The sequence below is a fragment of the Entelurus aequoreus genome, linkage group LG13 (genome assembly GCF_033978785.1).
Source record: "Entelurus aequoreus isolate RoL-2023_Sb linkage group LG13, RoL_Eaeq_v1.1, whole genome shotgun sequence".
NCBI lineage: Eukaryota > Metazoa > Chordata > Actinopteri > Syngnathiformes > Syngnathidae > Entelurus > Entelurus aequoreus.
The window spans coordinates 69,829,799-69,855,529 of record NC_084743.1 but is presented as its reverse complement, the minus strand read 5'-3'; the positions used below and the strand labels follow the sequence as shown (position 1 = coordinate 69,855,529).

At 39.8% G+C, this 25,731-nt stretch overlaps 1 protein-coding gene and 1 long non-coding RNA gene across 5 annotated transcripts in view; one reads left to right on the top strand and one right to left on the bottom strand.

The window, feature by feature from the left end:
- Positions 1 to 1,495: 1,495 nt before the first annotated feature.
- Positions 1,496 to 25,209, bottom strand: LOC133663670 (uncharacterized). Its single transcript, XR_009828392.1, has 3 exons — positions 25,102 to 25,209; positions 1,922 to 2,091; positions 1,496 to 1,857 (listed from the first exon to the last, which is right to left on the bottom strand). It is a non-coding gene; the product is annotated as an uncharacterized LOC133663670 (long non-coding RNA).
- mecom (MDS1 and EVI1 complex locus) overlaps positions 24,904 to 25,731 on the top strand; it is a 388,765-nt gene continuing 387,937 nt past the window's right edge. For all 4 annotated transcript variants that reach the window (XM_062068346.1, XM_062068340.1, XM_062068345.1 and 1 more), the window contains exon 1: positions 24,904 to 24,963. The gene's annotated coding sequence lies outside the window, so the exon portion shown is untranslated. The remainder of the gene's footprint in view (positions 24,964 to 25,731) is intronic.

The following is a 25,731-nucleotide window of genomic DNA, read 5'->3' as shown; positions in this document are numbered from 1 at the left end:
TCTTTATAGGGTCACTGCCGTCAACTGACCAAAAAACGTTTTTATCATCTCGAAAATATTTCTAAAGTGATAAATTTGTTCTCAAAATTGGATCTCCAAATGATCATCATATTGACTATTGCAATTCTCTTTTCACTCTTTTCAACAAGTCAACGCTAAAGAGACTTAAAACCGTACAAAATGCAGCTGTCAGACATTTGACCGGTGCACCCAGAACAGCCCATATCACCCCCACGTTATCCAGTGTTCATTGGCTTCCAGTTAAATTCCGCATTGAGTTTAACATTTTAGTCCTGACATTCCGTGCATTCACGGACTTGCTATGCCCCTACTCTTCGGGGCGCAGCCTCCGGTCTTCAGGCCAGTGTCTTCTAAAGATCCCCAAAACTTGTTTTAAACCCCGTTGAGACCTGGCATTCCAGGAGGTTATAGCTCCCAGACTTTGGAACAATTTGCACCAGTCACTCCGTGATCTTGAATGTGTTGAAACTTTTAAGAAACATTTGAAAACTTCTCTTTTTAGTAAAGCTTTTAGTTAATGCATCTTTTAACTATCAATTTTAATCTACTTTGTATCCTTTTTATGATGTCGCCCTGTTGTTTTAATTGAATAGTTGTTTTACTTCACCTGTGTTTTGTTCAGTGCTTTGTGATTTTATCTGTGAAAAGCGCTTTATAAATAAAATGTACTTACTTACTTACTTACTTTTTCCCCACCCTCCGAACTTTGTGCTTTATACAATGCATTTACCATGAATTGATTTATGTGGACCCCGACTTAAACAAGTTGAAAAACGTATTCGGGTGTTACCATTTAGTGGTCAATTGTACGGAATGTGTACTGTACTGTACAATCTACTAATAAAAGTTTCAATCAATCAATCAATCAATGCTGTGGAAATTTCCCATGCCACCAATATATTTAGCCTGGTCACATCAGACCGATGAAATTGCAGAACGGGTTACGGTGGACCAATGAAACTGAGCGTGTGAAATCAAACTCACTCACAGAGTCATTCAGTCAGCCATTTAGCGCATTATGGACTCACCATTGTCATGAAGAAAAAACAAGGGTTTGCACAGGATGCAGCACCAAAGCCGAAGTTGATCGACCTGGCCATTGAGAAAGGAACTAGACGGCGCACGGAATAGAAAAGCACCGTCAATGATGTGCTTCGACAGGCCGTACCGTCGCGTGCATGGCCACCCCACTCTAAACGCAGAAAACGCACTGTGCATAGGGCCCCAAAATCCGTGGCACACGGTATTAGTTTGTAAGCCAGAGGTACTAATTTCAAACTCTTCCAAATCGAATTGTAGAATTGTCAACTATTCGTAGACAGCCATACATATTATACCATATTTGTATTATTTATTTTCAAAAGTTGAACATTGAAATGTCTTTTGAGCTGCGTGATGTACAATAAATTATAGAATCCACAATATGAATGCATATATTGTGATTGGGATCAAGCAGACCATGAGCTTTCACTCTCGTAATGTGACCTCTGACCTGGGAATCTTGTGGACTTAGGCCCATTATGTGATGTGTCGAGAGGTCGAGTGGTCTGGAGAGCCTCGGATACGACCTGATGAATTGTCTGCTGGAGGGTGATCGGGATGCTAAGTGGTGCAGGCCAGCTGTGATGCTCGGCCCACTGGTCCATTTGCAGCTCCACGCTCATGCTGGGAGATGCTACGTTCCGACAAGATCCTACCCTGGTGCCAGCGTGTTCTTGGGTTGTGTCAAAATGTCCAAAAATGAAGGTCTACTGGCAGGAACATCCCTTTTGCTGCATGCCCCAATGTCAGCGTTGAGTGTCCTGTGGTTTTTATGGCCTCAAGGGCCTTAGAGCACTGGCACAAACAGAACAAAAGCAAAGTGAGGATTTTATTTTAAGGGAGTATTTATCAGTCCTACCTATGGTTGTACGGTATACCGGTATTAGTATAGTACCGCGATACCAATGAATCATATTCGGTACGATACCGCCTGTGGAAAGTACCGGTCCGCCACTCCCGTTGTCATGTTGTGTCATTGTTGGTTTACAAGCAGACGAGCATGTTCGGCAGCGCACAATCACGGAGTACCTACAAGCAGACACAGTGTGTAGACAGAAAAGGGAGAACGGACGCATTTTGGCTTTGAAACTGACGATAAAGGTGATGTTATAACACTGAAATGCCCTCAGGAAGAGGTGCTTTAAGACATGGCTAGCTAGTTAGCGGCTAACGTCCATCCGCCGTCGGCAGTGTTTTAGCTACTTCTAAATCACTAATCCTCGCCTCCATGGCGAAAAAGTAAGTTTTTTACAGTTGTTTGATACTTTACATTAGTTTTGGATGATACCACACATTTGGGTAATAATCCGATACCAAGTCGTTACAGGATCATACATTGGTCATATTCAAAGTCCTTGTGTGTCCAGGGATATATTTCCTGAGTTCATAAACATTATATAAATAAAAAACAAAAACAAAGAAGATGTTGTGATGCCAAACAATATTGATGAAATCATTGTAATATCGACTAGATATGCTCCTGTACTTGGTATCATTACAGTGGATGTCAGGTGAAGATCCACCATTGGCGTTTGTTTACATTTTGATGCCGGTGAGCATGAGTGTGTAGTGAAGTATGTTTATTTATTCCTCGTCCTGCAGGGATGATACTTGTAAAAAACGTACTTTGTCGCCATGGAGGCGAGGATTAGTGATTTAGAAGTAGCATCATCCCTGCAGGACGAGGGATAGATAAAAATGCTTCACTACACACTCATGCTCACCGGCATCAAAATGTAAACAAACGCCATTGGTGGATCTACACCTGACATCCACTGTAATGATACCAAGTACAGGAGCGTATCTAGTCGATATTACAATGATTTCATCAATATTTTTTGGCATCACAACATCTTTTTTTATTTTTTTTATTTATATAATGTTTATAAACTCAGGAAATATGTCACTGGACACATAAAGCATGACCAATGTATGATCCTGTAACGAGTTGGTATCGTATTGTTACCCAAATGTCGTGGTATCAACCAAAACTAATGTAAAGTATCAAACAACAGAAGAATAAGTGATTGTGACATTTCAACAGAAGTGTAGATAGAACATGTTAAAAGAAAAAGTAAGCAGATATTAACAGTAAATGAACAAGTAGATTAATAATTCATTTTATACCACTTGTCCTTAATATTTTTGACAAAGTTATAGAATGGAAAATGACACAATATGTTACTGCATATGTCAGCAGCTAAATTAGGAGCCTTTGTGTTTTTACTTACTACTAAAAGACAAGTTGTATGTTCACTATTTTATTTAAGGACAAACTTGCAATAAAAAAGAAATGTTCAATGTACCCTAAGATTTTTTGTTAAAATAAATAATAATAATAATAATGCAATTTTTTGTGGTCCCCTTTATTTAGAAACGTACCGAAATGTACCGAAATAATTTTGCTACCGGTACCACAATATTGGTATCGGGACAACACTAGTCGTACCTCAAACTAGCAGTCTATTCAGTATGTTGCGCAACAGTATTCAATGTCTCATAGTCCGTCTCAAGGGGACGGATATCTTGTTGAGAGTTTGAATGCTAAGTAGAAAATGATTCATGGGAATGATCGCTACATCTGAACAGTTCACATCAAACAATGTGTCCGTGAACCGAGAATGATAGGTGTCACTTTGTGTGAGAGTGGACTGGAAGGTTCTTTTTAGGTAAACATTTAAAAGAGTGGAGACGTGAACAAAAGCATTAAGAAGGAGCTGTTTTGTTGCCCCTTTTTTAGCCTAAATAGGCGGTCTGTCCGACCGAGGCCTTGGCTTCAAAGTATTATCCCCAAACATGCAATTACCATTTCTATCAACTGGGGGGGAAAGATTATGCTTTTGGGTGTTCTTCTGCGTTCCTTCCAGTGGCTTCACTTGGTGAATGTGACACATTTTGTGTCTCCCACCCCCCTATTGAATCGGAAAGTTCTCCATTCTCCGACAGAGCTGAGGAAAGTCCCGAAGAGACACTAAATCTCTCAAGGTTAGGACTTAACCTTCTCCCGCTCTAATTCACCTTCAAACTTTAGTCCGAAAACCAATCAATATCAGACGATTGGTAAACAATGTGCGGTGTCTGATAGGCAGGTACCGAGGGTCCTCAATAGGATTGCAAATGCTTTGTGTGTCCCCCGGTCGCTTTTGCTTTAAAGCACTGTCACAAAAAGTGAAATTACCATTCAGTTGGAATGATGCCATTCATCTTTGTCAGAGCGCCAAGCGCCCGCTCGCAAGTCGCTCCCCTCAAATTAATTCCTTGTTTTGCGTCAGCTGAATTTGCACAAATCCAGGAGGATGGCTGTGTCTGCGGACCGCCTCCGTTCTTTAATGTCACAATTTCAGTTGATTTCACCACACGAAAGGCTTTGTTTGCCTAATTCGCAAAGGAAATAGATATGAAAATCAGTCTGGGAAATTAGATAAATATCACTGCGGCAGCTTACGCGTTGGGAATCAGAATAACAATGCGCTTGTAGGCTCCTGAGAAATGTTGTTGTTGATTTGTTGTTTTATGTTACAAAAGCGTGCGGATGCAAATATCTTCCCAGAGGCTGGGGTTGATTTAATAGGAGCAAACAGAAAGGTAGAATGAACGTCTGAGGGATTAGCTGGGGCGGTATAGCTCGGTTGGTAGAGCGGCCGTGCCAGCAACTTGAGGGTTGCAGGTTCGATCCCCGCTTCCGCCATCCTAGTCACTGCCGTTGTGTCCTTGGGCAAGACACTTTACCCACCTGCTCCCAGTGCCACCCACACTGGTTTGAATGTAACTTAGATATTGGGTTTCACTATGTAAAGCGCTTTGAGTCACTTGAGAAAAAGCGCTATATAAATGTAATTCACTTCACTTCACTTGATTGAGTTTAGCTTCAACTTAAATCAGCTAGCACGTTAAATCACGCAAAACAAGGCTACACAACCGAAATGGGAATTGGTGCAAAAGTCTGTACAAATGACTAAAATTCCACTTATAAGCTTTCTCTGTGTAATTTTTGCTCCAGAAAATAAATTTGGCAGTCATTTCTCATAAAATCCTTTTAGTTTTTCAGTAAATTAACTAATTGTACTGGAACACCCACTTTCCATTGCAATCAATCAATTTCCTTTATTTAACCAGGTAAAGACTCATTGAGATTAAAACCTCTTTTGCCACAGCGACCTGACAGAGGGCGGCACAAACAAAGTTACAATAATAATTACAACAAGAACAAGAGCAGTCATACCACAACAGGTCAAAAATAATTCAAAACGATTACCGTATTTTTCGGAGTATAAGTCGCTCCGGAGTATAAGTCGCACCGGCTGAAAATGCATAATAAAGAAGGAAAAAAACATATATAAGTCACACTGGAGTATAAGTCGCATTTTTTGCGGAAATTTATTTGATAAAACCCAACACCAAGAATAGACATTTGAAAGGCAATTTAAAATAAATAAAGAATAGTGAACAACAGGCTGAATAAGTGTACGTTATATGACGCATAAATAACCAACTGAGAACGTGCCTGGTATGTTAACGTAACACATTATGGTAAGAGTCATTCAAATAACTATAACATATAGAACATGCTATACGTTTACCAAACAATCTGTCACTCCTAATCGCTAAATCCGATGAAATCTTATACGTCTAGTCTCTTACGTGAATGAGCTAAATAATGTTATTTTACGGTAATGTGTTAATAATTTCACACATAAGTCGCTCCTGAGTATAAGTCGCACCCCCGGCCAAACTATGAAAAAAAGTGCGACTTATAGTCCGAAAAATACGTTAAGTAATAATTCAATTTAAAAGCAAGTACATTTCCCAAGAGAACTGGTTTCTCGATCTTTTAAAATGGACTTAAACTCCCCCAAAGTGATCAATTGTGGTAACCTCTCGGGAAGAAAGACAAAGTCAGACCCTGTTGAAAGACGAGCAGACGTCGTGCTTAGAAACGAGAGTGCAAAACTCGATATGTCAACCCTTCTTGGTGTGACGTCATCTACAGAACAGGAGTTCATTTCCCCGCATAGACAGTGTGGATAAAAGCATGGAAAACTATAATTTTGATCACTTAATTGCATTTTGCTTTGTAGCACTTAGGGTTGTACGGTATTAGTAGAGGACCGCGATACTAATAAATCATATTCAGTACTATACCGCCTCTGAAAAGTAGCGGTCCGGTGGGATTGATACCTGCATTTGTGGTATCATCCAAATCTAATGTAAAGTATCCAAACAACAAAAGAATAAGTGATTATTACATTTTAACAGAAGTGTAGATAGAACATGTTAAAAGAGAAAATAAGCAGATATTAACAGTAAATGAACAAGTAGATTAATAATTCCTTTTCTACCACTTGTCCTTAATAATTTTGACAAAATAATAGAATGGAAAATGACACAATATGTTACTGCATATGTCAGCAGACTAATTAGGAGCTTGTTTGCTTGCTTATTAATAAAAGACAGGTTGTCTTGTATGTTCACTTTTTTTATTTAAGGACACACTTGCAATAAGAAACATGTTTAATGTACCCTAAGATTTTTTGTTAAAATAAAGCCAATAATAAAAATTGTTGTAGTCCCCTTTATTTATAAAAGTATCAAAAAGTACTGAAAAGTTTCGAAATCATTTTGGTATAATTTTAGCTAAAAGTGGGCGTTTAAAAATGTGCTGAAAGTTGTTAAAGAACAAGCCTGGAATCGCCAACGTGTCGATTTTGTGAGAGATTTTAGACAGAATTTGTATGTGTACAACGATGAAATGAGTGCCAATGTTGTCAGCCCTTTAAGGGCCCCTTTAATTTGCATACCAAGGGAACTAATTATCAGAAGTAGGGAGAGGAGCCATAAAACTTACTTAATAACACTGTTTCTTTGGAGTAACAGTAGTTAAAGTAAAAATTACAACTGTCGTGTGTGTGCGTGCGTTCTTGTATTTATACCCTTTTTGAGACATCAACAAGGAAAAGTACCTTCCATATGAGGACCGGTGAACAAGTCCGGACCAAAATCATGGTCCCAATACGGAAAACCATTGCATCTAATAGATAATGTCTCATTTGCACCCCTGGTGGTGAAATCTATCCAATTTATGGTGGTCCCAAAAAGAAGGGATTTTTCAAATTGACTGTGTGTCGGTTTTAAAAGTGCTCCCCCTCTGGTCAACATATGAAATAACAAGTGTGTGTAAGAAATTGAAATGAGCCCCCTATGGCCAAAATTAATAAAAATAATAAAATATGTACATAGAAACATACTGTAATAACTTGAAGTAAATAATGGTTAAAAACCAATTACAAACTAATTAAACCTTACCTTTTTTATATTTGCATCGTATGTATATATTATTGATGTTGTAAATACAAATCTTTATATATCTAGAAAGGGTGGTCCTAAAGAGGTAGGCATTTTTTGGAGGTCTCTAGAAGGTAAGAAATACAAAATGTGTGTGTTTGTTTGTGTGTGAGTGAGAAAGAGAATACTATAGCATGTACCACAAAAATGCATTTTTTACAGTCACTTATGGCGTTATAACATAGCTGATGTTAGCATATGCGCAGCTAAAACATTAAAAAAATATATCTACAACTTACTCCAACATGTTTTCTCTAGATAGAAGTGGATCTCTTGTAAGTTGAAATGTAGACATTTCTACTGACACAAATGACAGCCCGTGATATAAATATGATTTTCCCTAGTTTGTAAGCATTTCGCTTTTAGTGTGTAGTTTGAGCGCTGTCATGTGACTGCCAGGCTCCATTTGATTGGTGAAATGGAGTCAAACGTCACTCATGCTTACGAAACAGAGTCATGTGACAGTGCCCGCTGGCAGAAGTCTCTCTGACAAGACAAAACAGTGTCTTTGTAAGCAGTAATCAATAGAGTATGAATACATATAATAATCATATAAATACATGTAGCAATCGGAATGAAACATAATGTCATGGAGCGTTTTTCTTCACAAAAAGTATGTTGTATTGACGTTTACATTTTATCTGAAAACGTAGTAACAGAGTAAAAGTAGCACTACACAACTCTACCATGAATTGATTAACGTGGACCCCGACTTAAACGAGTTGAAAAACTTATTCGGGTGTTACCATTTAGTGGTGAATTGTACGGAATATGTACTGTACTGTGCAATCTACTAATAAAAGTTTCAATCAATTAATCAATGCTAATTAGCAATTAATGCAGACAGTCTTCTAATGCAGTGGTTCTCAAACTTTTTTCACCAAGTTCTACCTCAGAAAAATCTTGGCCACCATAATTACCAACATTATATTACAGTAACCTAGTAGGCCTAAATACTCATTAAAAACAAGGCAGATATTTTATTTAACAATTGTTTAACAATTATATTTAGTATTCACATTACACACAATATGAACAGTAACACTGTATTTGAGTATAGGAGAATACTACACTTTAATCAAGTGATTATTTGGCATACCAGTAGATGGAGCCAGCGTACCACAAGTGGTACACGTACCACAGTTTAAAAATCGATGTCCTATGCAAAATGAACCACAACTGCTGCCTAGCATTCAACATGTCTTCCAAAGGACCCCTTAGCTGCCCATTAAGCTGCCTGATTTAAAACATTAACTTGGTTCCTGTGCTAAAACAAGTCGTACACGGGGACTCTGGCCTTATGAACATTTACACTTCACCCATAGACAATGGGCATATATACAAACACACTCCCCACCCCCATCCAACGCCCCTCACCACCACTGCTTAATTCCTCTTCGGGGTTATGGACGGCTAGTAGCGCTTTATAGCAGCAGGCCGGCCTCCATGGCCCCAAATCCCCCCCCCCCCGCTCTGTTGCGAGTTGTTGGGATTATATGTAACATGTTTATGTGTGCTATGCTAAATGAGTTTTTTTTCCCCTTGGACTCAGTCTGGACCCCCTCGCCAGGGTCCAGCCTTAGACTGATATTTTTTACTCTTCCCCCCTTTCCCAATGTCACCTTTTTCCCACCTTTTTTAAGGAGCGCCATAAGTGGCTGATCCGTTGGCGGTTCCGTCTTGTCTCCCTGTAACGTATGTCTGCTCTTAGTGGGACTGTGCCGAAAATGAAATTTCAGTTCTTATGTGTCTTGTACATGTTAAAGAATGGACAATAATAAAGCATCTTGAATCTTGAATCTTGAATATTACAACACATCTTATATTGAGCTTGGTCAGTATCCAAAAAATTCTAAAAATGTTTCTGATCCACTTCTGAGAAAACACAACAAAGGCAGAATGCTTCCAGTTAAAGAACAAACAAATAAGGAATGGAAATCACATCTTCCTGAAATTAAGGAAACTCAAATGATTCTATCTTTGCATTTCTCCTTCTTCCACTAAAACCGCCGCGACCCACTGAGCTCTGCTGGGCTAGTCTCGCATCCGACTGGTGCCGTTTAGGTCGTTTTCTCTATCCATCCCATGCGAAAGGTTATCCCAGTGTTGTTTCATTGCTCACAGACAGCAGTGATGAGGTTTTAAAGAGCGGGTGGCCTCCTCATTTGCTGTCCTCCTCCTGTCAAACTAATGCTAAAAATGGTTCTGTGGCTTTATGGCTAAGCCGACTGACCGCCGGTTTGGGATGTTTTTGTTTATGGAACATGGCTTATTTTCTTCCTCTTATCTGTGCGGGGATGGACATGTGTTTGGCAGGATTTATTTCGATGTTTGCTTTTTTCCGGGGCAGTGCAATTACCAGGAATGTGGAATGATGCCCTGAAGTCAAAGGCCTTCATTCTGCCAATGTGTGCTGGAGACTACTGTGTCCAGTTCCACGTATAAGTCAGTCAGATATATGTGCTGTTTGAAGCGAGGTATACGTGGATGTGTTCCATCAGAAAGATCTGACTGTGGACTTGGCGAAAGCATGCAATGGGGGCCAGGAAGCGAGCTCCTGGAGATAAGTGGGTCAAGCCTGAGAGAGCGTTCTTCACCTCAGACACCGGCATCCCTCGTCAAGGATCACTTTGTCCCAGGGTTACTCCATTGTCTGCTTGAGGACCCTCCAGGCTTCGCTCTGAATACAACCCCGAGAGGACTCAGCCTAGCTGTGCCCAAGAGAGAGACAAAACGGCAGATTCCAAACCACGGACCCTTTGGCATTCCCCTGCTTTTGGAAGATAAAGAGGGAAACTTTGGGCTTGATTCACTCCTCTGCTCTTGATCCCTCTCCAGAGTTCCACAGAACGAGGAGATGAGAAGGAGGAGACTCATGAGGGGTTCAGAGGGGTGGTCTTACAGAATAGTGATTACTATTCAACTCAACTGTGGTCTCTCAGAAATGACTTCCACTAGTTTTTACTGGAGAATGTAAATCCAAAGGGAAGCAAGGGAGTAATTTATTTCTATCTGTCGACCTGGACTATATTTAACCTGCCTGACAAATGAATTTCACCAACAAAATATTTGAAGACGCACTTTTGTGTTTCCTTTGAGTGATGATGACCTTTCAAAATCATGTAAAGAACACAAAAAATAGAGCCAGAGAAATACTTCACTCTTTTGATAGAGCTGACAATTAAAATTATATTTATGGCTGTTCCGTTACAACTTTTTTTGACTTCTGATACAAGACCGATATCGGAGATCTCAGTATTTGCGGATACCGATATTGATCTGATATAACATCAGAACAAATCATACAAACTTTTATTATTTTGCAGTGTGGAATTTTAGAAAAAGTTTGATCAAGTGAAATTAGTTAATCTCGATAAATGGTAGGTAGAGGTGCTAAAAAATGCTTTATCTACATCGGAATTGTGATTCCAAATTATCCAATTCTAGTTGGATCCACAATTTTAATGAATTTAGCCTCTTTTTTTTTTTTTTTACAATATTTTTAACGTCACACGCAATTTAACTGGTTTTATTATAATATTTATATCAAATAACATATTGAGAGAATAGATTTGAATTGAGAATCATGTTGAATCAAGAATCCATTCTGAATTGGATCTTCACCCCAAGAATCGAAACCGAATTGAATCGTGAGTTTTTGTAAGATTCACATCCCTAATTGTAGGTATGAAAAACACTAACCTATTTATTAATAACCATCTGGAATGGACGTATGCTGTCTTTGAGTTGAAGCGGTTGAGTCATTGTTTTTCGCAACACACAGTGGCCATAATTATTCATTAAGTTAAGATCATGACTCACTAAATTGAATAATAAGGCACGTTTGTCTCTTGATACTTCCTAATGTTTCTACCTTGGAGACTTTGTATGTTTTAGTAATATGCATCTCTAATTATTTGATACTTGTTTACTGCAATATTGTTCAATTATGGGCGCTTATTACGTACAGAATGTGTAGCTTGTGTGTAATTGTTTGCTTAGCGGTTAAGTAGCTGCTAGATCCTAGTAGCCTATAGCCAACCATGTTACTAAAATGCAAGGAAAAAAACACCTTGTGGAGGACATTTAGATGTTAACTGGCTGATTGCTTGTATTGGGGCGCTTGCATTAAATATTTTAGATGCAAGTCGATATAATCTTATACTTGTTTTTGGCTAATATCGGACGGATACCTGTTATCAATATCGGTATCAATATGTGATCTGCCTTCATGAGACCCACATAGGCACAGAAGTAGCAGGCCGCTACACCATCAATGGCTTTGACATCCTTAGCTACATACTGCAGGCCTAATATGGACTTGCCACCTATGTGCGGTCTGACATAGCTGACGCAAAACATCTGACAACAACACACTACTTAGATGCCATAACCTTTGGTGGCTTCCATGTTGCTGATGTGTATCATCCCTATAGTGCCAATTTGGTCGTACCCACCCTACCCCACCCTGCCATCTATGTGGGAGATTGACTGGGGATATCCAGCAGCGGATAGCGACGGTGAGAAACTTTCAGACAGAGCATCTGACCACTGAACTTGTTCTGATACACGACCCCAAACAAAGAGGAACGTTCCACTCAGCTAGGCGGAATAAGGACTATTCTCCTGACCTGTGCTGGGTCAGTTCTTTGAATGGAATCTGTATCTTGCACAGATACTCAATCTTGATGATTTTCCACACGGTCAACACAGACCCTCGCTCATACATATTGGCCCACAACTTCAAGTCATTAATAGCCCAAGCAAGATGCGCTGAAACTTCCGCAAGGCCAACAGGAAGAAATACAATAAAACCCGGGAACGGAGTAGTGTCACCATCCCACTCAACACCATCACTGTAGACGAAGCCTAATGTATGACCACTTCTGCATCCCCACCACCAAGACTGCCCCATACAGCAATCCCAGAAGGCTACCGACACCTCTACGTCCCATGCCTGGACAAAGAAAGTGCTGCCCTCCTACAAGCCTATGAAACATCAGGGGACATCATTGAATCTAAAAAAATTGGGTGGACACAGGACACCTGAATTTCATAGCAGGAAGGGTAGGAGCCTTATCCGCCGTCTCAGAGCAGCACAGAAACTTCCTATCCAAATATGATCATCTGTCACACCAAACCAAGTCTTGTGTCTATTGCAAAAGCAACCCAAGACAAACACACCAGAAGAGCAGTTACAGCTGAGCTTAAGTTACATCGGAAAACTCCCGCAGAGGAAAGAAACCCTGAGCCTTTTGAGGCTGCTGAACTGAAAAAAAAAACCTCCAGGGCTTGAAATCTGGAAAGGTAACAGGATATAACAATATCTAACCTAAGTTTATGCAACATCTGGGCCCCCGAGCTCGAACCTGGCTGACCCAATTCTACACCAGGATTATATAGAGAAACCTGATCCTAAAGAAATGGTAAACAGCAAAAGCTAATGCCAAATTAAAACCTGGCAAAGACCACAAACTAACAGCAAGCTACCGTCCAATCTCTCTGCTCTGTGTTATCTACAAAATCCTGGAAGACCTATTACTTTACCGTACATTCCCAGGAGTAGAGAATATTCCTTGTCCGGATCAGGCATGTTTCCACAGGTCACCAAGTACTGGCCCTAACCACCATCATCAAAGTGATTTCAAGAGCAGACAGAAGACAAGGACTGTGTTTCTCGACCTCACAGCCGCCTATGATACGGTCTGGCACAAAGGCCTTCTACTGAAACTCACAAAGGCACTCCCTGCCTGGGCCACAGCCACCATCAAAACTCTACTGACCAACAGGAGGTTCAGAGTTCACCTCGGACAGAACATGGGTACATGGAGAACACCGACAAATTGTCTCCCACAAGGTCCAGTTCTAGCTCCAACACTATTCAACCTCTCCACGAATGACCTACACAGCGCCGGATTCCGTAAATGTATCTACCCAGATGACATCTGTCTTGCATTCCAAGCACAAGATTTCGATAAACTTGATCAGTACTGCAAAACGTGGCACCTAAAACCAAGCCCAGCAAAAACATTTTCTAGTGTATTCCATCTCCACAACGCAAAAGCTGCCAGGGAACGGCATGTCGACCTGAGCAATCTTATACTTAAACATTCCCCTAATCCAACCTACCTTTGAGTGGCCCTGGACCGGACCCTAACCTTCAAGGAACATGTAAAAGGGACAGCGGCTACGTTTATGTCCAGAAACAACCTGCTCTGCAAGCTTGTGTGTGCGATATGGGGCGCGTCATCCTCCACACTACGCACCTCAGCATTGGGCTTTGCATACTGTGTGGCAAAATATTATACCCCTGTTTGGTCCAGGTCATCCCACATAAACTGTGTGGACACCCAGGTCAACACAACCATCAAATCATAACCGGAACAATTTGCTCAACACTACTCCCTTGACTCCCTGTCCTATCAAACATTGCACTTCCACATATCCGGCGAACAGCATACAGCCAAAGCATGCTTCAAAAGGTCAAAGACTACCAATCCATGAAGACATCCTCAACCCACCCACTGCTCGGCTCCCATCCAGACGCCCCATTTGGAAGAACAGCCCACCAGCTGACTTCACCATCTAATCAGCTTGGGAGAAGAAATGTGCGTCCAAATACCTGGTGTCAGACCCTTCCCTACAGGTGCCTGGCACTGACCTCCCGAGGACTGAACAGGGTCCGTGTTTGGCCAGCCTTCACAAATGGGGCAGTAGCCCTAGCCCACTGTGTGCTTCTGGAGAGGAGCAGACAATGGGACACATCAGTGAAGCTTGCGCTCTCCAAAGACTGAGAAGAGGATTAGTCACCCTCCACACAGCAGACCAGGAGGTAACTGGTTGGCTGAAGGACTTTGCATACGCTAAATAAGTGATAAATATTGGATTGGGACTACTCTATATATAGTTTTTGCATAAGGCACTGCATATTGAAGGACATTTAAACACAAGTGAAATGTACATTTTAAATTTCATCTTAACTCCAAATTACTTCCAGTCACCGGGCATCAACTGGTTTACTACACATTTTTCTCTTTGGCCTTTTTTTTAATTAATATGTTTCATGGTATGCAAGTTTGTAGTCCAGGTGTGCCGAGCCTGACCGTCATACGAGTGTGGAGGAGTTGGAAGTGATTAGGGAGCAACATGCCCGTCTGCCTCTAATGTCAGTAATAGGCAACAGCACATCAAAGTCCAGGCCTGTCAGAATGATCCGGATCAAACTGGCCCCCATCTGGAAGCCATAAGTGACGTTTCACTCATTTAAACACTCTTAAAAACACACTGAACAGACATGGAGCTCCTGTCTCTGCTCACCGCTCATACCTGCACCCTCTGCTGTGTGTGCATGTGTGTGTGTGTGTGTGTGTTCTGGTATTTCTACTCTTCTTGAGACATCAACAAGGAAAAGTACCTTCAATATGAGGACCGGTGAACAAGTTAGGACCCAAATCATGGTCCCAATACGGAAAACCATTGCATCTAATAGAGAGCCAAATACTAGAGTCCGTGAACATTGCTCCAAAGTCAGGATTTTTTGGTTGATTTAATGTGCACACAAGAGTTAACATTGACAGGTGCAAAGGCAGCAATATATGATAAAACAAGAACACAGCTAAAGAAGGACTTCCCTATTCATTCCCCAAAAAAACCCGCCAGGTGAACAGCTGATTTTACGACCTCCGGTGCTGGCGTAAGACAACCCGAGTCCCATATGTGACCATAGGATGAACAAATACACTATGGTATTAAGACTATAGTGGTCATTAACAATTAGCTTCTACAGCTGGGTTGCCCAAAGTGCAGCAAAGGGGCCATCTGTGGTCCGTGACTCGTTTGTCATCGGCCTTAAGCACATTACAAAAAAAATAAAAATAGAGATCTCATTTGCAGCCCTGGTGGTGAATCCTATCAAAATTAGGGTGGTACCAAAAAGGAGGGATTTTTCAACTTGACAGTGTGTTGGTTTTAAAAGTGCTCCCATTTGGTCAACATATGAAATAACAAGTGTGTGTAGGAAATTGAAATGCACCCCCTTTGGCCAAAATTAATTAAAACAAATAAAATAAATCTGTATGTAGAGACATGCTGTAATAACTTAAACCAATTACAAACAAAAAAAACAAAAATTAAAAGCTTACCTTTTTTTATATTTGTATAGTTTGTATATATTATTAATGTTGTAAATACAAATCTTTATACATATAGAAAGAGTGATCCTAATGAGGTAGGCATTTTTCGTAGGCCTCAAGAAGGTAAAAAATACAATAATTTGTGTGTGTGTGTGTGTGTGTGTGTGTGTGTGTGTGTGTGTGTGTGTGTGTGTGTGTGTGTGTGTGTGTGTGTGTGTGTGTGTGTGTGTGTGTGTGTTTGTGTGTGTGAGAGAGAGACTATTTTACTCCAAACACATTATCTGCTTTTGCATTTACTGTATGTTGACTCCTAATGGAATGGCCACATGTTTTACATTTGTGACCTACGATAGTAATTTTGCATGATTCATGGCTGCAGTCACCTGTTCATTCATACACCAAAGTACAAAGTGAAGCATCAGCGTCTTAATGTCAGCTGCACTTCTATTTTGCCCTCCGTGTTCACTTCCAATCATAAATTATACTTACCCATACTATTGGTACTAGGTATGTTCCCATCAGGGTTTTATTGGGCCGATTCCATTACCAATTATTGGCCAATAACGATACCGATCACATGTCACAGTGCATTGTTCCATTTATTTATGGTAAGTGCTATCGACAGAGCAACAATATCAACACACTATTAAAACTACTTCAGTATTCTATTCTATTACTTACAATTGTTTGAGCAAAACAATGCCAATAGTACAAAATAATGAAACAAAAGCAATTATTTCTCTTTTAAATCTTACATTTTTTTTTGCCCTCAAAGTCCTCCTGTGTCCAGGGACTTATTCCCCGAGTGTGTAAACATTCACAAAAATAATAAAAAATATATTGTGAGAAAATAAAAATATCAACCTAATCACTGCGATATCAATCAGATACTACCCTTGGTATCGACACCACCAAAAGTTAGCTTAGCGCTTTACTCAGCTATTAGCATTCCTGCTCCTGTATAATATGTTTTGCATCGTCCTCCAGTGGTAATGGTAATTGATATGATACTAAGGATGTCAGTTTATTTGCTACAATGGAGTTGATTATTACGAACTTAAAGGAGCAAGACACATAATTTGCTGCTAGTTGCTTGCCAGCCGGGGAACTGAAAATAAATTCTGCCACAGGAAATCGATGTTTGTGATTGGCAATAAAAGGGCCTTGAAGTACACTACCGTTGAAAAGTTTGGGGTCACCCAAACAATTTTGTGGAATAGCCTTCATTTCTAAGAACAAGAATAGACTGTCGAGTTTCAGATGAAAGTTCTCTTTTTCTGGCCATTTTGAGCGTTTAATTGACCCCACAAATGTGATGCTCCAGAAACTCAATCTGCTCAAAGGAAGGTCAGTTTTGTAGCTAAATGAGCTAAACTATTTTCAGATGTGTGAACATGATTGCACAAGGATTTTCTAATCATCAATTAGCCTTCTGAGCCAATGAGCAAACACATTGTACTATTAGAACACTGGAGTGATAGTTGCTGGAAATGGGCCTCTATACACCTATGTAGATATTGCACCAAAAACCAGACATGTGCAGCTAGAATAGTCATTTACCACATTAGCAATGTATAGAGTGTATTTCTTTAAAGTTAAGACTAGTTTAAAGTCATTTTCATTGAAAAGTACAGTGCCTTTCCTTCAAAAATAAGGACATTTCAATGTGACCCCAAACTTTTGAACGGTAGTGTACTTTTTCACGAAAATCGACCAATTCTGATACGGTTACTGATACGGTACTGTTCTGTCTTTGATATTTTTGTTGAATTAGCAGTACTGCCTTCCACTCTTGTGTGATTGCATCACATTAAGTGGCATATATTATTTTTCCAAACATACGTGTTTAAGTGGGCTTTAATTGGTTTTGAGCCACACTCGGAAATTTGACTGACAGTTGGCGTGACGAGAAGCCATGTTGGGTTCCTGCCTGTTTTTTCCACTGACAACCCGCCATGTAGGAGAGGACTACATTGTGTCTCTGTTTATTCATCTAATTGCATCTCTGCATGTACATGTCCTGATTGGACATGATATTAAGTCACACTCTTAAAAGTCACTGATGCCTGGCAACTTTTGTTAAAGTGCACATGATGTAATAGTAATAATTAAAGCAGGCATGTAAGCAGGCAGCCTAGTCTCTGCTGAGTCTGGACGGGGAATAGGCCCCCCCTCATATCCACGCCAGACGGCGAGACAAGAGGGGCCTCCTGCTCAAACTAAACTTGAATGGAAATTGACTTTACTTAGTACAATAGAAATGCAACACTTTGAACACACAATTTGTTTTATTAGGGTTGTTAAAGATAACAAGTTAACTCATGTTATTAATTACAAAAAAAATTGCATTATCATGTGTACAGTAGGAAGGGGATTCATGTGGCCCCATTCATCACCGTTTACCTGACTCATGAAACATAATACATTGGGGTGGGTTGCACTACCCCATTTAGCCGCCAGGTGGCAGTAACCTGCTCAGTGGCCTAGTGGTTAGAGTGTCCGACCTGAGATCAGTAGGTCGTGAGTTCAAACTCCGGGCGAGTCATACCAGAGACTATAAAAATGGTACCCATTACCTCCCTGCTTGGCACTCCGCATCAAGGGTTGGAATTGGGGGTTAAATCACCAAAAATGATTCCCGGGCGCGGCCCCTGCTGCTTCTCACTGCTCCCCTCACCTCCCAGGGGGGGATCAAGGGTGATGGGTCAAATGCAGAGAATAATTTCGCCACACCTAGTGTGTGTGTGACAATCATTGGTACTTTAACTTTAGAGTGTTGACTATCTAAAGGCACCACTTAAAACATTTCAGTTTTGGTTGATTTTGGCGACACCATTGGACCAAAGTGGTAGTTTTTTGCCAGAAGACCACATTTTCCTTGAGGACTAGCGCATGTAGCGTCATACTGACATGATGTCCGCTGTAATATTGGCACAAATATTACATCTCTAATAGCTATGTTGATGTTAAATAGCAGACACTATCAAGAAATGGTCTTGGATTTCGGTACAAACATGACGCTACTACCAAGAGTGTATCAGGGCGGATGCAGGTTCGAAGCAAAGAAAGGCCGGCGGGAGATTTTTTTCAGAAGGAAGTAGTGTTGAACTTTGAACTATCAAGGTGGTGGCTATTTAATGCTACCGCGCAAATTTCCGCATTATCATTTTGATTTGATTGATTGAACCAAATCAGTGTTATGTGTTTTATGTTTCACGATTGCACCAAGACAAATTCCTAGTTTGTGAACCCGTTCTCAAACAATGGCATTAAAAACTATTCTGATTCTGATTCTGACTTGAGCATCGAAATTTACTTACAAGTAAGGCTCCGGTTTTCTTTTTTTGTTTCCTCGATCAAAACTTTTCATTTCTTTGGTTGTTTTGGAGCTTTAGCTATGACAGCAGTAATTGCTTGTAGGCGTTCTTCGTGTTATTCTTTTAGTTCCCAATGGACTCCTGTCTTTTTAACGAATGGGGTAAGGAGGAGTGACGTATGCCGTAAAGCAAGTCAGCACATTTGTAGTTTTCCTCAATGTCGCTAAGTGTCGGTGAAAGCGATAACGACCCCCTCAGGCCATGACATAGGTGTCATTCAACTAGTTGTGAGTCGACGCGTCATCCCAGAAATTCTGAAAATATTTTATGAAGGTTGAAAAGTTACTTAGTGCTGCTTTAAAGTCAATCAAAGTTTATTTATACAGCCCTTAATCACAAGTGTCTCAAAGGGCTGCACAAGCCACAATGACATCCACATCAGGGCAAGAAAAAACTCAACCCAATGGGATACAATGAGAAACCTTGGAGGGGACCATCATCTGTTGTCACCTAAAAACCTCTCCACGCAGGAGAGGGGGGCAGAGCAGACAAGAGACGGCAGATCAACTGGTCTAAAAGGGGGGTCTATTTAAAGGCTAGAGTATACAAATGAGTTTTAAGATGGGACTTAAATGCTTCTACTGGGGTAGCATCTCTAACTGTTACCAGGAGGGCATTCCAGAGTACTGGAGCCCGAATAGAAAACGCTCTATAGCCCGCAGACTTGTTTTTGGGCTCTGGGAATCACTAATAAGCCGGAGTTCTTAGAACGCAGATTTCTTGCCGGGACATATGGTACAATACAATCAGCAAAATGTGTTTTGCGTCAATTCAAACTTTGACCACAGCATCAGTTGCTACGTAGAGTCAATCAATCAATCAATCAATCAATCAATGTTTACTTAAATAGCCCTAAATCACGAGTGTCTCAAAGAACTGCACAAGCCACAACGACATCCTCGGCTCAGATCCCACATCAGGGCAAGGAAAAACTCAACCCAATGGGACAATGAGAAACCTTGGAGGGGACCGCAGATGTGGGCACCCCCCCTGCAATGGACGTCGAGTGGATCTAGCATAATATTGTGAGAGTCCAGTCCATAGGGGATCTAACACAGTGGTTCTTAACCTGGGTTCGATCGAACCCTAGGGGTTCGGTGAGTCGGGCTCAGGGGTTCGGCGGAGGTCAAAACACAAATAAATAAATAAAAACTTCTCCCTATCGGCGTATTACGGATACGGCAACAGCAGAAGTCAGACTGATTTGCAGGTGTGTCATTTGTTGTGCGTTTATGCACTGTGTTGGTTTTATTGTTTGAACAAGGTGATGTTCATGCACGGTTCATTTTGTGCACCAGTAATAAAACATGGTAACACTTTAGTATGGGGAACATATTCACCATTCATTAGTTGCTTATTAACATGCAAATTAGTAACCTTGGCTCTTAACTAGTCATTATTAAGTACTTATTAATGCCTTATTCTGCATGGCCTTATTATAACCCTAATCCTCTAACCCTAACCCTAACCAAATAACTCTAAATTAAGTCTTTGTTACTTAGAATATGTTCCCCTAGTGTCCAAAAAACTCAAAATTAAGTCTTTGTTACTTAGAATATGTTCCCCATACTAAAGTGTTACCAAAAACATATAACTTTGTCTTGAATTTGAAAAAAAACAACATTTTATTTTTCACTAAAGAAGGGTTCGGTGAATGCGCATATGAAACTGGTGGGGTTCGGTACCTCCAACAAGGTTAAGAACCACTGATCTAACATAATAGTGATAGTCCAGTCCATAGTGGGGCCAGCAGCGCACAGACATCCCCAACCGATGCACGGACGAGCGGTCCACCCCGGGTCCCGACTTTGGACAGCCAGCGCTTCATCCGTGGCCGCCAAACCTGTGCCCCTCTCTCCACAAAGAAGAAGGGGGCAGAGCATAAAAGAAACGGCAGATCAACTGGTCTAAAAGGGGGGTCTATTTAGAGTGGTGCTTTCCATCATTTTCAGCAGACTGCATTGCAAAATGATAAACACCCCCCTATTCCTCTCACGCGAGATCCGCCCAGGAATGGTGCCATATAAATCATTTTCCTACCAAATGTGCAGATTAATGGTCTGCGATCAGATGGATGCATGCATCAGTGCAAAGATGAGTGATCAGACTCGGACCGGTGTGTTGGCTGGCTTATTTCACTTTAAAACAAACCCTGACTGGACTTTGGCTAAAACTGTTTGTAGTGGCTCACTCTACTGGTTACTCACGTCCTGTCAGGGAGCATAGATCCCATAAAACCGCTTCAGAAGTGATGACACAGGGTTTGGTGTCGGCTGGGCGCGAACTCACACGGTACAACGACCGCGTTGCTCCCCCGTCGCCATCAACTTCTTTATTGAAGTCAAAGAACACAATTACATAAAACCCATGCACACATGTTCAGCTCACATGCAGGCGGATGTCGCAAATCTTCAAATTAAAGTACCGTTACAATAGCGCAATATGAATATGGCCTTTTTGTAGCAAGTGGCGCTTCACTGTTAGCAAGTTTTGTGCAAATAAATGGCGTGCATTCAAGGAAAACCTTTAAAAAGTGTTGCTTTATGATGTTTTGGCAGTAAAATGGCGTTTGTGACAAAATGTTGTGCTCATTTTTAACCTGTGATTCATCTCGATTAATCGTGATTAATCCAAATTTAAAAGGAAGCATTTGGCAATACTAATTTGTAGGGATGTCCGATAATGGCTTTTTGCTGATATCCGATATTCCGATATTGTCCAACTCTTTAATTACCGATACCGATATCAACCGATACCGATATCAACCGATATCGATATATACAGTTGTGGAATTAACACATTATTGTGTCTACCGTAATTTCCGGACTATAAGCCGCTACTTTTTCCCCTCGTTCTGGTCCCTGCGGCTTATACAACGGTGCGGCTTATTTACGGCCTGTTCTTCTCCGACACCGACGAAGAGGATTTCGGTGGTTTTAGTACGCAGGAGGAAGACGATGACACAATGATTAAAGACTGACTTTTCATATACCGGTAGGCTGGTTATTTTGATAACGTACAGGCGAGCACTTTGTATTACTTTGCACCGTTGTATCATTTGTACTCTGCACGAATGCTGTTCGCCATGTCAAAGATGTGAAAGTTTGATTGAATGATTGAAAGATTTATTGTTAATAAATGGGACGCTTTGTGTTCCCAAACAGTCATCTCTGTCGCGACAATCCCCTCCGTGGTAGCAGGAACCCCTATATACTACGGTAATTACACATCAAAACCCTGCGGCTTATAGTCGGGTGCAGCTTATATATGGAGCAATCTATATTTTCCCCTAAATTTAGCTGGTGCGGCTTATAGTCAGGTGCGGTTTATAGTCCGGAAATTACGGTAATTTGGACAACCAGGTATGGTGAAGATAAGGTCCTTTTTTAAAAAAAATTATAAAATAAAATAAGATAAATAAATTAAAAACATTTTCTTGAATAAAAAAGAAAGTAAAACAATATAAAAACAGTTACATAGAAACTAGTAATTAATGAAAATGAGTAAAATTAACTGTTAAAGTTTAGTACAATTAATGGACCAGCAGCACGCACAATCATGTGTGCTTACGGACTGTATCCCTTGCAGACTGTATTGATATATATTGATATATAATGTAGGAACCAGAATATTAATAACAGATGGAAACAACCCTTTTGTGTGAATGAGTGTGAATGAGTGTAAATGGGGGAGGGAGGTTTTTGGGGTTGGTGCACTAATTGTAAGTGTATCTTGTGTTTTTTTATGTTAATTTAATAAATAAAAACAAAAAAAAACGATACAGATAATAAAAAAAACCGATACCGATAATTTCCGATATTACATTTTAAAGCATTTATCAGCCGATAATATCGGCAGGCCGATATCGGACATCTCTACTAATTTGTATTATTTTTTGTGGTTAAACACTAAACTAATAATCTAGACGATAAAGGTCACAATAACACAACACAATAACTTTACGCCACAACACAACTTTAAGCGACGACAGCAGACCTCGGGGGTGTTCCGGAAAGCAGGTGAAGTGAAAACTCTGAGAACGTCAAGCCTGAGATGAGGGAAATTCAAGGCTTTCCTATTTTTAGTAAGGCAAGTCAAAACTCAGAGTTAGTTACCACGGTAACTCTGTGAACCTGCTTGCTAGCATTTTTCGAAAAAACAACAACAACATAGATTTAAAATAAGCTCTGCTTCTTCCTACTCCTTTTCGAACAACCTGTAATGAGAAACTTGAAATATGTGATGTCCATAATTTTATGCATGTTCGAAATTCTCAAACGGGCTCCATCTAGTTCAGGGGTGTCCAAAGTGCGGCCCGCAGGTCATTTTTTAATGGCCCCACGGCACATTCTAAAAATACGATTAAAAAGAAATCAAAACATAAAAAGTGGTATAAAAGAGCAAACAGGTGAAATGTAACAAGAAAATGTTACAATGTTTACTCTAATAACACAAAGCTGCCATGCAGGCTGTTTCTTTCTTTAAAAAAAAATAATGAATCAAAATCAATGTTATTATGAATTATTGACTCATTCAAGGCTCCATTTACATCACATTGAATATTCCACTTTGAGATAGTTTTTTGGGAAAATGTTGCATATTTTGTGTTTGCCATTTAAAAAACAGTTAGTTTATTTATATATTTTTAATTTTTTTAGGTGCCTAAACAAACAAACAAAAAACATAAACAACAATAAAAATTATAATTGACGGATAGATCTGAACTTGATCTTGAGACAATTGTGTTAAAAGTTTAAAAAAATGTATGATTTATTTTTTTTTAAATTTACTGAGCAGGACCTTTTTGGATCCCCAATCATTTTAGTGGGACTTTTTTCTTGAGTGTCATTGCTCAAAAAATTATAATTAATTAAAATCAATGTTGTTATGAGTTGTTGACCTTTTTAAGGCTCCAATTATTATATAATCCAAAATATTCCACTAAAATTGTTTATTGGGTGAAAATATTGCATATTTTGTGTTTTTTTCCATAAGAAAATAGGACTTTCTTTGACAAAAAGGGCATATAACTTAAATCTTTAACAACTTTATATTGACAGATAGACCTAATGTTGATCTAGAGATTTAAACATTGAATAATAATACAAATAATAATACTGAATAATGACACATGTTTTATATTTTTTTGACCAAAACCCTTTGATCAAGCCTTAGTGGAGGCATCAATGTATATTTTTTTAAACATATATTTTATTGGTTTTTAAAATAAAAATATCAAAATGGCCCCCGCTTGCTTTGATTTTTCAGTGTGTGGCCCTCAGTTGAAAAATTTTGGACACCCCGGATCTAGTTGTACGCCAAATAATCACTTTATTAAATATTCAAACACAGTGTTACTGTTCAAACTGTGTGGAATGTCACAGTGGCTAACAATATTAAATACATTGTTAAATAAAACCTCTGTCTTGTTTTTAATGAATACTAAGGCCTACTGCGCTACTGTATTTTAATGGTGATCTTTAAAACAAGTGTTTTCTGAGGTGGTATTTTGTGAAAAAGGTTTGACAACCACTGGCTTGAAATATAGTTAAAAAGTAAACGTTTGGTATTTACTATTGTAAATATAACAACTAGAGATGTCCGATAATATTGGACTGCCGATATTATTGGCCGATAAATGCTTTAAAAATGTAATATCGGAAATTATTGGTATCGGTTTCAAAAAGTTACATTTATGACTTTTTAAAACGCCGCTGTACGGAGTGGTACACGGACGTAGGGAGAAGTACAGAGCGCCAATAAACTTTTGTTATGTCTGTATGATCATGTTTTGTTTTGGTTATGTTCGGTTTGGTTTTTGGACCCTTTGTGCACTCTTGTTTATTTTGTTTCCATGACAACCCATTAGTTTTCACCTGTCCTCATGTCACGCACCTGTCTCACGTTTTGCACTCGCACACCTGTCACTAATCATGTCACTGTTATTTAAGCCTGTCTTTTTCTGTTGATCGTCCTGGTGACATTATCCTTACTACCTCTGCTACCTTTCATTCCAAGCCATTGTTCCCTGCACGTTTTTCCAGGCCACAGTAAGTGTTGTATATTTCATGTTTATAGTTTTTGCCTTTGTGCAAGTTTTTGTTTCATTAGCCAAGTTTTTGTACTTCCGCCTTGTGCGCACTTTTCTTTTGTTCTTTTTGTTAGTGTAAAAATAAATATGTCCTTACCTTCACGCCTTGCCCGCGCCAACTTTCCTTTGCATTCCGGGAAAACACAACACCCCAAGGTCCACGTTTTAACAACCTTAAAGGCACCGCCTTTGCATGCCGGCCTGATCACATAATGTCTACGGCTTTTCACACACACACAAGTGAATGCAATGCATACTTGGTCAACAGCCATACAGGTCACACTGAGGGTGATGTATAAACAACTTTAACACTGTTACAAATATGCACCACACTGTGAACCCACACCAAACAAGAATGACAAACACATTTCGGGAGAACATCCGCACCGTAACACAACATAAACACAACAGGAAAAAATACCCAGAACCCCTTGCAGCACTAACTCTTCCTGGACGCTACAATATCACAACAAAATTAGGCATAATAATGTGTTAATTCCACGACTGTATATATCGGTATCGGTTGATATCGGAATCTGTTATTAAGAGTTGGACAATATCGGAATATCGGATATCGTCAAAAAAGCCATTATCGGACCTCTCTAATAACAACAGTTATATGTGAGCAATATTCATTACAATAAGTAAAATAACCTGCCAACCAAAGCTGAAATTTTGTATACTTATTTCAAGAAGTATGTCTTAGATTGTAGTACATAATATTTAT